General features: G+C 45.5%; 1 protein-coding gene across 2 annotated transcripts in view; it reads right to left on the bottom strand.

Moving 5' to 3' along the window:
• CLTA (clathrin light chain A) overlaps positions 1–13728 on the bottom strand; it is a 131313-nt gene that overhangs the window by 39660 nt on the left and 77925 nt on the right. The gene's annotated exons all lie outside the window — the stretch shown is intronic.

Genomic DNA, 13728 nt, shown 5'->3' with positions numbered 1-13728 from the left:
AGGGTTTCACCATGTTAGCCAGGATGGTCTTGATTCCCTGCCCTCGTGATTTGCCCGCCTCAGTCTCCCAAAGTGCTGGGATTACAGGCGTGAACCACCACCACACCCGGCCTTTTTTTTTTTTTTTTTTTTTGGAAATGGAGTTTTGCTCTTGTCATCTAGGCTGGAGGGCAGTGGTGCTATCTCAGCTCACTGCAATCTCCTTCCAGGTTCAAACGATTCTTATGCTTCAGCCTCCCAAGTAGCTGGGATTACAGGAGCCTGCATCATGCCTGGCTAATTTTTGTATTTTTAGTAGAGACAGGGTTTCATCATGTTGGCCAAGCTGGTCTTGAACTCCTGACCTTAGGTGATCCACCCGCCTTGGCCTCCCAAAGTGCTGGGATTACACGCATGAGCCACCACGCCCTGCCACCAGCTGCTCTTAACCATCTCTTGGGGACCTTGTGCTGCTCTTGCTTCTCCAGTCATAGGCTCTACCTACCGCTGCCAGGCCTCCCTGGTCAACATTCCTTTTTGCCTTCTACTTGATAGATGTCTCCTTCTCTTGGAAATTTCAGGACAGTTCATGGAAATCCTACATACACAAGATTTGCTGGCTTCAGCCACTAAAGTTTCTTCAGGCCTCATTTCCTTCTCCAGCTCCCCAGTCCTGACTTCAGCTCTCACTCTACCCGTCACCCATACCTTCTACTTCTCCAGTGTTGGCACGTTTTATTTTATATTCTAATAAACAGATTCCCCATTCACACACACAGAGCCCAGACCAGTGCTTACTGGTTCTATAGTTTATCAAGGAATATCTGCAGTTACTGAGTCAGAGCCTGGGGACGCCCACATGGTTTTCCCCAGGCAAACCATGTGTTTCTTTTACCACACTGCATTCTGGCAGGCCTGCCCAGGTCATCTGAAGGAATCTGGGCTTCCAGCAGCACTTGGGGGTGGCTCTGGGAAAGCATCCTTCACTCTGCGTGGTGCCTGCTTGCTGAATGGGAAAGCAGGGAGTTTTCTATGGCTGCAGTCAGAACCTGCTCGTTTATTTTTTGTTTGTTTTGATTTTTGAGACAGGGTCTTGTTTTGTCACCCAGCCTGGAGTGCAGTGGTACAATCACAGCTCACTGCAGTCTTGACCTTCCAGGCTTGAGCAATCCTCCCAACTCAGCCTCCCAAGTAGCTGGAACTACAGGCATATGCCACCAAACCTGGCTGATTTTTCTATTTTTTTTGTAGAGAAGTGAGCGGTCAGTGTATACAGCGATGTTCAGCTTGAGAGAGGAAGGGCAAGGGAGTCGGCCTAGGAGTTTCCCTGTCTCCATGAAGTCAGTGGCAAAACCTTCTGCTGAGCTACTGTGGGAGGATTTGATAAGAAATCATCCGATTGAAGCTTTCATCCTGTTCTGATAGAAAATTCAAAGAAATAAAAGCACTGGAAAGGAGAGGCCCTTGGAGAGTAAATGTACCACTATCCATGACACTATGTTGGGACTGATGGATTTATCCATCGGGGTATACACTTTTACACTTATCCCCATACTTGAGGAAAGGCCAAATTTTTATGATTTTCCCTTACTACAGAGATCTCAAACTCCTTGTTACTCAAAGTATGGTTTGTGAACCAGCAGTAGGGTGATCAACCAGCCCGATTTGCCTGGAGATCAGAGATTTCCTGGGTTAAGGGACTTTCAGTGCTAAAACTGAGGCAGTCCCAGGATGAGCTGGTCACTCTAACCAGCAGCACCAGCATCCCCTGGGAGCTTGTTAGAAATGGAGAATTATGAATGGGCATACTGAATCAGAATCTGCACTTGAACAAGATCATATACACATTCAGGTCTGAAAAGCATTTCTCTGGGTAATACTGGTAGAGTGGACTGAATGGTGGGTGGGCTTTATCTAATCAGTTGAAGGCCTCAGTAGACCAACCCCCTATATTAGTCAGGGTTTTCTGTAGAAACCGAATCTATAAACTTAGTTTAAGGAATTGGGTCACACAATTGTGGGAGCTCGATGAATTCAAAATCTGATGGGAGAGACCCAGGAAGAAGTTGCAATTTAAGTCCAAAGACAGTTAGGTTGGATACCCAGGAAAAGCCAATACTGCAGATGAGGTCCAAAGGTGGTCTGCTGGCAGAACTCCCTTTTGCTTGGGGGAGGTCAGCCTTTTTTTTGATCCAGGCCTTCAACTGATTAGATAAAGCCCACCCACATTATGAAAGGCAATTCAGTTTACTCCAAATCCATCAATTTAAAGGCAAATCTCACCCTAAAACACCCTACGGGAAACTTCCAGAAAAATGTATGACAAAATATCTGGGTACCATGGCCCAGTTAATTTGACATAAAAAATTAGCCATCACAGCAATCCTTGGAACCTGTGTTATCTGAAAAAAGAGGCTTTGAAGATGTCAGAAATAATCTTGAAATGAGGAGATTATCCTGGATTCTCCAGGAAAGCCCTCAACTTAATGACAAGTGTCCTTATAAAAGACACACAGGACCAAGGGTGGTGGCTCACGCCTGAACTCCCAGCACTTTGGGAGGCTGAGGTGGGTGGATCACCTTAGGTCAGGAGTTTGAGCCCAGCCTGGCCAACATGGTGAAACCCCATCTTTACTAAAAAAATACAAAAATTAGCCGGGCGTGGTGGCTCAAGCCTGAAATCTCAGCACTTTGGGAGGCTGAGGCGGGTGGATCACGAGGTCAAGAGATCGAGACCATCCTGGTCAACATGGTGAAACCCCGTCTCTACTAAAAATACAAAAAAATTAGCTGGGCATGGTGGTGTGTGCCTGTAATCCCAGCTACTCAGGAGGCTGAGGCAGGAGAATTGCCTGAACCCGGGAGGCGGAGGTTGCGGTGAGCCGAGATCGCGCCATTGCACTCCAGCCTGGGTAACAAGAGCGAAACTCCATCTCAAAAAAAAAAAAAAAAAAAATTTAAAAATACAAAAATTAGCTATGCATGGTGATGGGATACTGTAATCCCAGCTACTTGGGAAATTGAAGCAGAAGAATCACTTGAGCCCAGGAGGCAGAGGTTGCAGTGAGCTGAGATCAGGTCATTGCACTCCAGCCTGGGTGACAAGAGCAAAATTCCGTCTTAAAAAAGACAAGACACACAGGCTACCATGGTGGCTCATGCTGGATCGCTAGAGGCCAGGAGTTCAAGACCAGCCTGGGCAACACAGCAAGACCCCCGTCTCTATTTTACAAAAAGAGAGAGAGAGAGAAAGAAAAGAAAGACATATCAAAGAGATGAAGGCTGTGTGAAGGCAGAGAAGAGACTGGGGTAATGTGGCCACAAACCAAGGAAGCCAAGGAATGCCTCCAGTCACCAGAAACTGAAAGAGGCAAAGAAGGATCCTCTCCAAGAGCCTCCAAAGGGAGCGTGACCCTGCCATCACGTTGATTTGGACTTCTGGCCTCCAGAACTGTGAGAGAATGAATGTCTACTGTTTTAAGACACCAGTTTGTGGCGACTGGCTATGGGAGCCAAAGGAAGCTAATAAAACTGGGAAATGGCAAGCAGCTCATCTACCTGACTTCTCTGCAGGGTGGCAGGTCCATACCACCCACTTGCACATACACTAGAAGGGAGGTGAGGGGCAGTCCTCTCTTCCTCAGGGACCCCTTCCTGCTCGTCTCCTCCCACCTCCTGCATTGGTTCTTCTCTGCCACAGTAGCTCAGCTCTGCATCCCCGCCACTAGCTGGCACCTCCTCCCTGCTCCACACTCCAGTCCTGTGCGTTTCACTCTGCAGACCCCAGGCTTCAAACATGTCATCCTGATTCTTTCTCTCAGGTCTAGGAGGCCTTCATCCCTCGGCTCAGGCCTGGGCCCACCTGCTGCCACCGTCTCTCAAATCACAAGCATTTATTGTGCATCTACTATGAGTCAGGCACTTGAAGTGCCCCTGGAAGTACCTGACTTCCAGAAGTTCACTGTCTGCTGAGTAATTTCCCATCGTCTCACCTCTCCGAAAACATGGTGTGTGGCCACTGATTTCCAGGAATCTGCTTAGTGCCTGCACCTGCTACCCCTTCACAGGATGCAAGGATACTGCTGTGTGGGATATTAGAGCTGAAATCTGACTGCAGAGTCTCTTTCAGAGGTGCACAGTTTCATTTGTTGGTTGTCACTGTGGAAAAAAACCATATGCCAAATGAAAGTAAAGCAGGGGGCTGGGCATGGTGGCTCACACCTGTAATCCCAGCACTTTGGGAGGCTGAGGCAGGTGGATCACTTGAGGTCAGGAGTTCACGACCAGCCTGGCCAACATGGTGAAACCCTGTCTCTACTAAAAATACAAAAATTAGCCAGGCGTGGTGGTGCATGCCTGTAATCCCAGTTGTTTAGGAGCCTGAAGCAGGAGAATCGCTTGAACCCAGGGTGCGGAAGTTGCAGTGAGCCAACATTGCACTACTGCACTCCAGCCTGGGCAACAGAGTGAGATTCTGTCTTAAAAAAAAAAAAAAAAAAAAGAGAGAGAGAAGAAAGTAAAGCAGAGGCTGAATTTTATATAAAGAATTACAAATTTTATATAAAGAATTACAAATTATTATTTCATCAAAGCCATAGACCTAAGGCCTAATCTTGTTTGTATAAAAAAAGATAAGGAACAATGATGTCATGTTTTCTAATCTAGAATAGCTAAAAGTATACATAAATGTTAACTCAGTTACTAGAAAATGTGAGGATAGGTCTGATTCCAAATCCTGTATCTTACAAAGCAAATCATACCAACAAATCCACCTCAAAAAGCAAGATATTTATTTATTTATTTATTTATTTATTTATTTATTTTGAGACAGAGTTTCACTCTTGTTACCCAGGCTGGAGTGCAATGGCGCGATCTCGGCTCACCGCAACCTCCGCCTCCTGGGTTCAGGCAATTCTTCTGCCTCAGCCTCCTGAGTAGCTGGGATTACAGGCATGTGCCACCACGCCCAGCTAATTTTTTGTATTTTTAGTAGAGACGGGGTTTCACCATGTTGACCAGGATGGTCTCGATCTCTTGACCTCGTGATCCACCCGCCTCGGCCTCCCAAAGTGCTGGGATTACAGGCGTGAGCCACTGCGCCCGGCAAAAAGCAAGATATTTAATCAGTAAAGATTTGTGCTTATTTATCCCCCTGTCATATTCCGTGAGTCCAGACATGACTCATTCTATCGTGCTTTGCTTTATCGCACCTTGCAGATACTGCATGTTTTACAAATGGAAAGTTTGTGGCAACCCTGCCTGGAGCGAGTCTATCGGTGCCAATTCCAACAACATGTGCTCACTTCATGTCTCTGTGTCACATTTTTTTTTTTTTTTTTTGGAGACAGAATCTCACTCCATCGCCCAGGCTGGAGTGCAGTGGTGCGATCTTGACTCACTGCAACCTTTGCCTCCAGGGTTCAAGTGATTCTCCTGCCTCAGCCTCCCAAGTAGCTAGGATTACAGGTGCCCACCACCACACCTGGCTAATTTTTTGTATTTTTAGTAGAGTATTTTTAGTTTCACCATGTTAGTCAGGATGGTCTCCATCTCCTAACTTTGTGATCTGCCTGCCTCAGCCTCCCAAAGTGTTGTGATTACAGGCGTGAGCCACGGCACCCACCTCTGCGTCACATTTTGATCATTCTGACAGCATTTCAAACTTTCTCATTATTTTAATTATGACTGTGATTATTATCTTGAGACATGGTCTCACTCTGTTCCCCAGGCTAGTGTGTAGTGGCACAATTACTGTAACGTTGACCTCCTGGGCTCAAACAATCCTCCCACCTCAGCTCCTTGCGTAGTTGGGACTACAGGACCATGTCACCAAATTTTTAAAAATTTTTTTGTAGAGACAGGGTTCCATGATGTTGCCTAGGCTGGTCTTGAGCTCTTGAACTCAAGTGATCCTCCAGCCTTAGCCTCCCAAAATGCTGGGATTATAGGCATGAGCCATCGTGTCTGGCCCAAACATTTTTATTATTATAGATGCCACAAACTGTATCCATAAAAGACAGCAAACTTAAATCAATAAATGTGTGTGTTCTGATTACTCCACTGAGTGACCAGCTGTTTCACCATCTCCCTCCTTCTCCTTGGGCTTCCCTATTCCCTGAGACACAACAACATTGAAGTTAAGCCAATTAATAATCCTACAATAGCTTCTAAGTGTTCAAGTGAAAGGAAGAGTCACACGTCTCTCACTTTAAATCAAAAGCTACAGGCCAAGCACAGTGGCTCATGCCTATAATCCCAGCACTTTGGGAGGCTGAGGTGGGTGGATCTCGAGGTCAGGAGTTCAAGACCAGGTGGCCAATATGGTAAAACCCTGTCTCTACTAAAAATGCAAAGATTAGCCAGGCATGGTGGCAGGCGCCTGTAGTCCTACCTACTTGTGAGACTGATGCAGGAGAATCACTTGAACCTGGGAGGTGGAGGCTGCAGTGAGCCGAGATTGCTCCACTGCATTGCCTGGGCGACACAGCGAGATTCCGTCTCAAAAAAAAAAAAAAAAAGCTACAAATGATTAAGCCTAGTGAGGAAGGCATGTCGAAAGCTAAGATCAGTCAAAAGCTATGCCTCTTGTGCCAGTTAGCCAAGTTGTGAATGCAAGGGAACAGTTGTTGAAGGATGTTAAAAGGGTCACTCCTGTGAACATACGAATGATAAGAAAGCAAAACAGCCTTATTGCTGATAATGGAGAAAATTCAAATAGTCTGGATAGACAATCAAACCAGCCACAACATTCCCTTTAGCCAAAGCCTAATCCAGAGCAAGGCCCTAACTCTCTTCAGTTCTCTGGAGGCCAAGAGAGGTGAGGTATCAACAGAAGAAAACTTGGGAGCTAGCAGAGGCTGGTTCCAGCTCTATAACATAAAAGTCCAAGGTGAAGCAGCAAGTGCTGATGTAGAAGCTGCAGCAAGTTATCCAGAAGATCTGGCTAAGATCACTGATGAAGGTGGCTGCACTAAACAACGGATTTTCAATGTAGATAAAACAGCTTTCGCTCTTCATGAGACCAGGTAGGACCCTCATAGCTGGAGAGGAGAAGTCAATGCCTGGCTTCAAGGCTTTAAAGAACAGGCTGGCTCTCTCATTAGGAGTTAATGCAGATGGTGGTTGCAGCTCATGAAGTCAGTGCTCATTTGCCATTCTGAAAATTCTAGGACCTTTAAGAGTTATGCTAAAGCTGGCCAGGCGAAGTGGCTCATGCCTATTATCCCAGCACTTTGGGAGTCCGAGGGGGATGGATCACCTGAGGTCAGGAGTTTGAGACCAGCCTGGCCAACATGGAGAAACACTGTCTCTACTGAAAATACAAAAATTAGCCAGGTGTGGTGGTGGGTACCTGTAATCCTAGCTACTTGGGAGGCTGGGGCAGAAGAATTGCTTGTACTCAGAAGATGGAGGTTGCAGTGAGCCAAGATAGTGCCACGGTACTCCAGCCTGGGTGACACAAACTCTGTCTCAATAAATAAATAAATAATAAATCAAGGTGTATATGTTGTGCTGGGTGTGGTGGTGGATGCTCATAATCCTAGCCCTTTGGGAGGTCAAAGCAGGTGGATTACCTGAGCCCAGGAGTTCAAGACCAGTCTGAGCAACATAGTGAGACCCCATCTCTACAAAAAATACGAAAGCTTAGCTAGGTGTGGTGACTCATGCTTATAGTCCTGGCTACTCAGGAGGCTGAGGTGTGAGGTTTGCTTGAGGCCTGAAGGGAGAGGTTACAGCGAGCCAAGATTGTGCCACTGCACCCCAGCCTGGGCAACAGAGTGAGCCCTGTTGTTAAAAGAAAAAAAAAAAAAAATCAAGGCTGAACTCTAGTTTAGCACCAAATGGACCAATTTGTCTCTCCTCGCTCAAATTTAACTTCCTTATAAAAATCTTATCCCCAGCTCATTTTAACTTGATCACAATATATGCCTGGCACTATGCAAGACTCTGGAAATGTGAAGAGGAGCAAAACAGCTATGGCTGATCCTTGGTCAGCCTTAGTTTACAGTCTATTAGACGTAGTTACCGAAGTGTGGTCTGGGGACCTCGAAAGAGGGAGGGGGAGTCCTTGGGGCCCTTTTGGGGCTGTGTGTGAAGCCCAAACTACATTCCTGTATTCATAATAATGTAGCCAGTTCTCATTCTTCATGGTAGTTATGTTCTATAAAGTTGCTGTGAATGCTGAATAAGTGAAACACTGAATTATTGCTCTTAAGGGAAATACAGGGTTAGGTTCCTATGAGCGTCTGGTCATTTTTGTCAACCAACAAATATGTAACCTTGTTTTCTATGTATTTCTATTTAAAGATACCTTAACATGAGAGGACGGTGACATGTATGCCATCTCCTATTCACATTCCTATCTTCCCTGGAAGGCTATCATGAGATGATTTCTTATGCCTTCCAGGTTCTGATAAGATTAGGGATTTCTGCCCTGGCCCCCTTAGAATTGAGCCACAGAATACTAAATCCCTTAGCTGAAGCTAAGAATGAGCTCCTTGAAAGGGCGTCTCATCGCTTGCCTTATAGTCAACTGGCCCTTTAGTTTTGGGGTTGTCCTTTGGTGTGTGGGACAAAGACCATAGGAGCTGGCACCTTGAGCCACTCTTCCTTTTGCTGTTTATGGAAGCGTCAGTCTGATCTAAAAGTAGCCTGTTGTACCTTTCTCGTTCAACCAGGCAGGCCTTGTCCTTGGCCTTGTGTATGCTCGACAAATAGGAAAGACCAAGAGGCAGATGCTGAATCAGTGTACTGCCCAGGCACTGCTCATTACTAGCCCATCTGACCCCTACATCTGCAGCCTGAAACCCAGTGATTAGAAAATTCTCCATGTTACAACTCTCATTAATGGCATTTACCTCTCCTACAAGAAGATGGATTACAAATGATTTTTAGATTTGTGGATAATATTTGCAGTATCTACACATTTAATGTTTGTTCATATTGCCATCATTGCAGCACCCAGGGGTAAAAAAGCTGCCAGTTGGAATGAGGAGTCTGCTTCTCCAAAAGAAACTTCTCTCCTCTTTTGCTCTCTCAGAAAAGAGGGGACTCTAAACTAGTTCGCTTATAGTGGAACATGCAACATGGCTAAAAATGAGGTCTGCCCAGAGGCCAAGGCTTGTCACAACTTCCTCTGTCATTCTGTGAAACTTAGCCTTAAACCGACCAGGGTTTTTTCCTGGCTAAAAACTATATTCTCTGCTTTATCTGAAGTGAAATGTATTTCTCCTGTTCAGGCCAGTGACCAATCCAACTACCTTATTCTAGAAAAAAAATAAATAAATAAATTGTAAGCATCCTCAAAATGCATTCACTTTTAAAGTTTTATTATTTACTGGCTCACAAAGTAATAATGCACATTGTAAAAACACGTGCAAGGCCAGGTGTGGTGGCTCACACCTGTAATCCTAGCACTTTGGGAGGCCGAGGTGGGCAGATCATGAGGTCAGGAGACTGAGATCATCCTGGCCAACATGGTAAAACCCCATCTCTACTAAAAATACAAAAATTAACTGGGCATGGTGGCATGCACCTGTAGTCCCAGGTACTCAGGAGGCTGAGGCAGGAGAATCACTTGAATCTGGCAGGTGGAGGTTGCAGTGAGCCGAGATCGCACCACTGTATTCCAGCCTTGTGACAGAGAAAGACTCTGTCTCAAAAAAAAAAAAAAAAAAGTATAAAATACAAAAAGTAGAAATGAGCACACAAAAAAATCAGTTCACCTCTACAAGAAGGCAACAATTGTTAATATCCTGTTACTTCCCTAAAATCTTTTATGTATTTTTTCCTTCACACAAGCACAACTCTATATACAATCTTGTGCCTCGCCTTTTCATTCACATCATTTCATATTTCTCCACGATTTCACATTGTAAATATTATGTTGACTAACTGCATAGCAATTTGTAGACACATCAAAATTTACCTAGTTCTTCCTCAAACATGTGGCATATTAGGTTCAGAAGCTTATCACTCTTGACACAAGCTATCAGAATGAGTGACAGACGGGATGGTATGGCTGAAATAGCAGTGACTTTGCAGTCACAGTTTTTGACCCAGGTTTGAGATCTGGGTCAGCCACTTGTAACTTGTTTGTGTGACTTTAGGCAAACCACTTAATTTTTCTGAGCCTCAATTCCTTTCCCCATCTATAAAACAGGACCAGTAACTTCTACTTCACTGAATCAGGAAGTAGTTCTAAATCAGGAGTTGACAGACTACAGTTCAGAGAATTAAAATAACAACTCAGGCTGGGCATGTCAGCTCATGCCTTTAATTCCAGACTACTATCTGCTTTTGTAAAAAAAAAAAAAAAAGTCTCAAAGGTACACAGTCGTCTCCATTCATTTATACATCATGTATGGCTGCTTTTGTACCACAAGGGTGAGAAGAGAAGTTGTGACAGAGACATGAACTGCAAAAATAGCTGGTCCTTTATAGGAAAGATTTGATGACCCCTATTCTAAATAACGGACATGAAAGTAACTCTGTAGATAGAAAAAACCTAACCAAATGTGAAGGATTATCCATGGCAGAGCCCACAGTAGGTGCTCATTAAACATTTGTTCTAAGGATGTGTAAGTAGATGAAGAATTTTATTCAACAGAATCCCTGCAGAATGAGTCTCTGATAGGGAGAAGCATGAAGGAGGAGGTGATTCAGAAGAGCATCAGGATGAGGTTAAGAACCCTGTGCAGAGAGACAGAAAATAATTTTTTTTTTTTTTTTTTGAGACGGAGTTTCCCTCTTGTTACCCAGGCTGGAGTGCAATGGTGCGATCTCGGCTCACCGCAACCTCCGCCTCCTGGGTTCAGGCAATTCTCCTGCCTCAGCCTCCTGAGTAGCTGGGATTACAGGCACGCACCACCATGCCCAGCTAATTTTTTGTATTTTTAGTAGAGATGGGGTTTCACCATGTTGACCAGGATGGTCTCGATCTCTTGACCTTGTGATCCACCCGCCTCGGCCTCCCAAAGTGCTGGGATTACAGGCTTGAGCCACCGCGCCCGGCCGAAAAGAAGATTTTTAACACTTGGGAAACTGTAGGGAAAAGGAGAACTGTGTGAGGATGTTTAGAAGCTTTCTGGATGATGCTCTGAATAAAACTCCTATGCAGCCCAATTAAAGTAATCTACAGTAAAGATCAACATGGTTCTCTAAGACTTTCAGAGTAAGACTAGTATTTATTTAACTTCAACTCAATGTAGGGATTGGATCACAAGGAGTATAGCTTTCAAATAGATTATCGAATGGACAGAATAAAAATAACAACTCAGGTTGGGCATGTCAGTTGACGCCTATAATCCCAGCTCTTTGGGAGGTCAGGGCAGGAGGACCATTTGAGCTCAGGAGTTGGAGACCAGCCTGGTCAACACAGTGAGACCTCATCTTTATATTTAAAAATAAGCTAATTAGGCCGGACGCAGTGGCTCACGCCTGTAATCCCAGCACTTTGGGAGGCTGAGGTGGGTGGATCATGAGGTCAAGAGATCGAGACCATCCTGGTCAACATGGTGAAACCCTGTCTTTACTAAAAATACAAAAAAAAAAAATTAGCTGGGCATGGTGGTGCGTGCCTGTAATCCCAGCTACTCAGGAGGCTGAGGCAGGAGAATTGCCTGAACCCAGGAGGCAGAGGTTGCGGTGAGCCGAGATCGCGCCATTGCACTCCAGCCTGAGTAACAAGAGCGAAACTCTGTCTCAAAAAAAAAAAAAAAAAAAAAAATTTTTTTTGTAGAGATGGGTGTCTAACGGTGTTGCCCGGGCTGGTCTTGAATTCCTGGCCTAAAGTGATCCTCCTGCCTTGGCCTCCCAAAGTGCTGGGAATATAGGTGTGAGCCACCATGGCTGGCCTGGATATTTTTATTGGGAGGAGGGGATGTCTGTCAAGATTAACCGAGAGGAAGTGAAAGAGCATAAAAATTATCTATGAAAGCTGGCAAAGTGGTGCCCACTTTCAGTTCTAGCTGCTTGGGAGGCTGATGCGGGAGGATCGCTGGAGCCCAGGTCTAGCCTGGACAACACAGCCAGACCCCATGGGCCCAGGAGCAGTGGCTCACGCCTGTAATCCCAGCACTTTGGGAGGCCGAAGCGGGTGGATCATGAGGTCAGGAGTTCAAGACCAGCCTGGCCAAGATGGTGAAACCCCGTCTCTACTAAAAATACAAAAAATTAGATTATAGGTGGCACGCACCTATAATCCCAGCTACTTGGGAGACTGAGGCAGAGAACTGCTTAAACCTGGGAGGCGGAGGTTGCAGTGAACCAAGATCGTGACACTGCACTCCAGCCTGGGCAACAGAGCAAAGACTCCATCTCAAAAAAAAAAAATTATACATGGATTCATGCCTTTGTCTGCCTGACAAAAGAGGATCCTGCCCCTGGCACTCTTAGAAGTGTTGTCTCCTGCCTCTCTCTCTCTTTTTATTTTTATTTTTTTTAAAAAAAGATGGGGTTTCACCATGATGGCCAGGCTGGTCTTGAACTCCTGACCTCAGGTGATCCACTCACCTCAGCCTCCCAAAGTGCTAGGATTACAGGCGTGAGCCACCTCACCCAGCCTCGCCTCATCTCCTGACTCTCTATAAAGATGGTCTAGCTGAGCTAAAAAAGGAGGACGGGGAGAAGATTACTGTTTTTTTTTTTTTTTTTTTTTTTTTCTGAGACGGAGTTTCGCTCTTGTTACCCAGGCTGGAGTGCAATGGCGCGATCTCGGCTCACCGCAACCTCCGCCTCCTGGGTTCAGGCAATTCTCCTGCCTCAGCCTCCTGAGTAGCTGGGATTATAGGCACGCGCCACCATGCCCAGCTAATTTTTTGTATTTTTAGTAGAGACGGGGTTTCACCATGTTGACCAGGTTGGTCTCGATCTCTCGACCTTGTGATCCACCCGCCTCGGCCTCCCAAAGTGCTGGGATTACAGGCTTGAGCCACCGCGCCCGGCCTGTTTTTTTTTTTTTTAATAGAGCTTTTAGTTAAGAGAAAAAAGAGCAGACTAGATGTGAGGAAATAGACGGAAACAGAGTAGAGATTTAACAAAAAATGTTGAGGGTTATGTATACCTTTGACATATTTGAAAAATATAAGGGCCAGGTATGATGGCTCATGCCTGTAATCCCAGAACTCTGGGAGGCGGGCAGATAACCTGAGGTTAGGAGGTCAAGAGCAGCCTGCCCAACATGGCGAAACCCCATCTCTCCAAAAAAAATACAAAAACTAGCTGGTCATGGTGGTGGATGCCTGTAACCCCAGCTGCTCAGGAGGCTGAGACTGGAAAATTACTTGAACCTGGGAGGCAAAGGTTGTACGTGAGCTGAGATCGTGCCACTGCACTCCAGTCAGAGCGACAAGAGTGAGACTCTGTCTCAAAAAAAAAGAAAAAAGAAAAAAAAGAAAAATCTAAGAAAAAAATGAGTTGTTTTAAAATTATTCTTTGGTGGCCCACTAGGTTTCTTTTACTGCAACACTGCTTTAAGTTCAGACCCTGTAAGCCAGGCACGGTGGTTCACGCCTGTACTCCCAGCACTGTGGGAGGCTGAGGTGAGAGGATAGCTTGAATCCAGGAATTCGAGAATAGCCTGAGCAACATAGTGAGACCCAGTCTCTGTCAAATGCAATAAAATAGAGTTCAGGCTGGGCGTGGTGGCTCAAGCCTGTAATCCCAGCACTTTGGGAGGCCGAGGCGGGTGGATCACAAGGTCAAGAGATCGAGACCATCCTGGTTAACATGGTGAAACCCCGTCTCTAC

The sequence above is a fragment of the Saimiri boliviensis genome, chromosome 2, assembly GCF_048565385.1.
Source record: "Saimiri boliviensis isolate mSaiBol1 chromosome 2, mSaiBol1.pri, whole genome shotgun sequence".
Taxonomy (NCBI): Eukaryota; Metazoa; Chordata; class Mammalia; order Primates; family Cebidae; genus Saimiri; species Saimiri boliviensis.
This window is presented reverse-complemented; position numbering and strand designations above follow the sequence as displayed.